This window comes from Coturnix japonica, chromosome 19, assembly GCF_001577835.2.
Source record: "Coturnix japonica isolate 7356 chromosome 19, Coturnix japonica 2.1, whole genome shotgun sequence".
Lineage (NCBI taxonomy): Eukaryota > Metazoa > Chordata > Aves > Galliformes > Phasianidae > Coturnix > Coturnix japonica.
In genome coordinates, this window is record NC_029534.1 from 7,012,316 (window position 1) to 7,016,565 (window position 4,250).

Below are 4,250 nucleotides of genomic sequence, written 5' to 3' on the forward strand. Positions count from 1 at the left end.
CCAGCTCTGGGCCCCGGTGCTGCTGGAGCTGGTACAGGAACGCTTTGTCCTGCGTCCTCAGGTGGTGTGTTCCCATGTGCCACGAGAATGGCAGCAAGCTCATGGGATGCCCTGGGATGGGATGGGCTTTGTGTGAGGGGGCTTTGCCTTGGAGTGCAGGTTGTGCTGCTTTCCCCGTTCTGAGATGTATAAATTACAAAAGGAGATGCAGTGGGGAGATCTACTGAAGTCAGGCGCTGCCTGCAGGCTCTGCTCTGCTCTGAGCATCATCAGGGGAAGCTGCGAGCCATTTTTTCCCCGACGGAGCTGGGGGCTCTGAGGCATGTCGCACGTCCTGAGCAAGCTCTGAATGGTATTTTTCCACCTCCACGTTTTCTTCCGGAAAGTCAAAATGTAAATTCTTTTATTATTCCTCATGAATGTCAGGAAGTTCTGCTCCCATCTTCACGCACACCGTAAAGGCCTCTGTGTTCTATGTGAACCTTCCAGGCTTTTGATTTATTAAGGAGCTGCCTTGGCTGGAGCAGGAGAGCAATGTTAAAACTACACAAGCGGCCAATGTAGCTAAATTAGCAGTTGCCAGCAGCAAGCAAAGATAAATACTAATACTCAGCAAACTGAGGTGTGGGGAAGCGAGGCTGGGCTTCACAGCCCGGTTGTTTAAAGCTTTCTGCACCAGCACAGGGCAGGCGGGGTGCTGGGTGAGCAAAGAGAAACAGCCCCATGGTGTGCTGCCCTGCCAGACCCACTGCCTGCCACTGGGGTGGCTTTCTGGGTCTGAAAGGATCCCTGTGCAGAGTAGGATTGGGCAGCATCACTACTAGTCTTCCAGGTAGTGAGATTTGGGTATGCACAGCTGGAGGACTTTATGGCTCAGACAAATGAGAGGCAGCTCAGGGAGATGAGGGGGGAAAGCCTGGGGATCATCTGCAGATGGAAACCTGTGCTGGAGCTCTGGGTGTTATTTTACCTGAGCTGACAGGAGGGGGCAGGTGTCAAATTTTGAGAGTGGATCTGAGATTTGGGGGATGAGGTTAATTATGGGGTTATTTGTTACCAACTTCAGAACTGAGATCTTTTGCCGAGTGAGCAGCATGGAAATCTGTGGACGGGAGCACTGCTCTCACAAAAGGGTGAATCACACGTTTGGTGGCATTGTTTATAGCAGGCCAGGGTTCAAGTGGTTTGTGAGATTTTTTTGCTGTCACTTTCCAGACTTCAGGCCTCTCTTTTCACCTTGACTTGCAATTTTTGTGGCCGTGCCATTCCAGCAGGGACCCTCTCTGTGGTTCTTTGTGATGTGGGCAGGTAGGAGCCAACCCTGCTGTTGGCTGGGAATTTTCCACCTGTTTCACTTGAGCAGCTCTGATGAAAACAAATGACTTTCTAGATGAGTATTTCTGAACAAACCACCCCTCTCCAACCAGCACATCTTTCGTCTATTGAAATAAAACGTGCAGGAACTGGGCTGACCAACTTGTTGGAAATAGTGGGTTGCAGTTGGGATGAAAAGCTCTTTACAAGACTCTAAAGCAAGATGCTTCCCTGCTAATCCTATAGGAAAAAGGGGGAAAGGTTAACGCGAAATGAATTGAATTGTATTAGTGAAAATTGCTTAATTAGAGAAAGCATCTTGCTGCAAAATGCACAAATACAGCTGAATTCACAGATGCATCGGGGTCTTCAGCACCAGGAATATTTGTCATCTCAGAAGAAAGTGGGAGAGGCTTGTTCTTCATGTCACTGCGTGCTGTGAAGTGCAAATAGAGGAAGAAAAATTAACACATAAAAGAAATGTACTGTTTCTGCAGGAAAATTAGCCAGCTAAAGCTGAGGGAACTGGCTTAAGAACGAGAGGGGGAAAAATAAACATCAAAACAACAGAAAACAGTGGCACAATTTATATATATATATATATTTACCTTGGAAAAAGCAAATGTTGTGTTGCAACTTGCAGTGCTGTGAGCTGGAGGACATAAGACTTTGCTTGAGAGGGGGAAAAATGCTACCTAGAAATACGTAAAGCCGGAGCAATCCTGCTGCAAGCCTTTTTGTGTTTACAGAGCTGTAATTCTCAAATGAGCAGCAACTGCAAGGAGTATGCAGGTGTGAGAGAGGGGAAGAGGAGGAGCCAGGCGCTGTTGCATTGCATGCATTGATTTCTTAGTGGGGAAGCCTGGCTCCAGCATCCCTCCAGCCTGCCTTCCTGCTATCCACATTTACACAGATAAAAGGGACACCTTGGTGCTGCTCAATTATGTAAACTTACTGATTTATTTTTAAAAGCACCTGTTATGTGGCATTATTGAGTACATTAGATTTATTGTATCTACTTCTTGCATGTTGTCTTTTTTGTTTTTTAAAGGATTTTGGCGTCTAATTGACTTCTTGACTCCTCCTTTGATTCTCTCAGTCCTTATGGATTTTACTGAGTTCAGGGTGAGTTTGTGGGGCTGGGCAGGGTGAGGCCTTTAAGGAAGAGAAGTTTGTCCTTGGCTTACCCAAAAATCTGGGCTTGTTTTGGTGGCTGAGATTCCGCTCAGGGTGAGAACACAGCTGAGAGTGGTTCACAGTTGTGGTGTTACAACTGCAGTTCACTCCTTCACCTCTGAAGAGCTGGGTAATTGCAAGGAAACACTCCTCCTCCTTTACTTGCTGCTGTGATGTGTTGGTGGGCAATGGTTGAAACTTTCCAGGTCTACAATATGCATTGGGTTGGATCTTGCAGAGCACTAATGAGTCTGTGTGAGGGATGCTGCTGATGCTGGTGGGGGAGTGGAGCACGTGGGACTTCTCTCAGCTTTAAGCATGGGCTTGGGCTGTAGGCCAGCTAAGATGTCTGGTTCCTTGCTCCCCATTCTGATCCAGCAGGGCCACCACCACATCCCTACAGTGGTTTGGTGCCAGAAGCCTGGCCTGTGCAAGGGCACAGTGGGGAAAGGGAAGACTTGCTTGAAATCTCCTCCTGGCAGCTGCTTTTAATTGCAAATGGTGTGGTTTTTAAAGGGGGGAGGGAGAGCTCTTGCTTCAGGCTAGGGAGCAAGAGATTGAAAGCTTGCTGCTGTGGTCATCAGAGGTGAAGAAAAAGTCATAAATGATCCAAGGGCAAAGGCCAAATATAGACTGATAGCAGCATTGTTCCTGCAGCCTTGGGAAGGACCTTGGTGTGCACCGTGCTGCAGGCACCCCACCTTAACCCCTCCCTGCCCAGCACTGGAGGCACTGCATTCCCTCAGTGTGTCTGGATGCCAGTATCCAGCCAGGCCAATGGGTTGGTTCCTGCACAACACACAGAGCTGCTGAGAAATTCTATGGTGTCAGCAAGGAAGGAGCTCTTTCTTCCATTGCTTAAACAAACAGATGTGATTTTGAAACTCTCCTGTAAATATTTGCTCCAAAATTTCCTGCAGTTTTGTTGTTTTCCCAGGCAAATTAATGTATTTGCCTCAGTTTACCCTCAGAAAGTGAGTATCACGTATTTAGAAGCAAACCTCACAGTAAATTCCACAAGAGCTCAAATTCATGCACTGCAGGCTTTTTTGTTGGTCTGTTGGATGGTCTCAGGTCCTACATGATGCTGTCTTGCCAAGGCAAGTCTCAGGCATGAACTGAGGATTTCCTCAAACTGATGGCTGTTCATCAACCACATCTGTTTGCTCTCATACCAGAACAGATGCTCAGCACAGTTTGCATTCTTTTTACTTACCTGTATTTGTTGACATCTTCCTATGCCAGCGTACAGGATGGATACTCCCTTACCCCAGTCTTAGTTTTACCAGTGACCTGTGAGAGACAGAAGATGGTGAGTTGTTCTAAGAATCAGCTGGTGCCTTGGAAGTTGGGCAGAGCTCCTTCCAGTCAACATCCCCATCCCTGCCTCCCTCTGAGGTGCCATGTGGGGGCTGTGTCCCCCCACTGCTCTGCTATGGAGGGCAGGCTTCCCTGGGCTGGGCTGTGATCGCTTCCCGTCTCCTGACCTCGTTCCCCCAGTGGAGCACAGCGGCTGCCTCCCACCCTCCTGCATGGCTTTTTGCAGCTGGCACCATAGGCATCCATCAGTCACTGTCCGTGGTTAATGCTCAAACCAGCTGTGGCAGGCAGCCAGCAGCCATGATACGATCTTCCTGGAGCAGAGAGAAGCTTGTTGGCTTTGTAAATCCACTTGCCACCCTTCCCCCTACCCGCTTGAAGTGAAATGTCTTTCATCTTTACAGGAAAGTGTCAAGAAAGCAGTTCTCTTTAAAATATCT

General features: G+C 48.2%; 1 long non-coding RNA gene across 1 annotated transcript; it reads right to left on the bottom strand.

Annotated features, from left to right (window-relative positions):
• Positions 1 to 418: 418 nt before the first annotated feature.
• On the bottom strand, positions 419 to 4,048 carry LOC107322378. Its single transcript, XR_001558918.2, has 3 exons — positions 3,978 to 4,048; positions 3,707 to 3,783; positions 419 to 1,750 (listed from the first exon to the last, which is right to left on the bottom strand). It is a non-coding gene; the product is annotated as an uncharacterized LOC107322378 (long non-coding RNA).
• Positions 4,049 to 4,250: the final 202 nt, after the last annotated feature.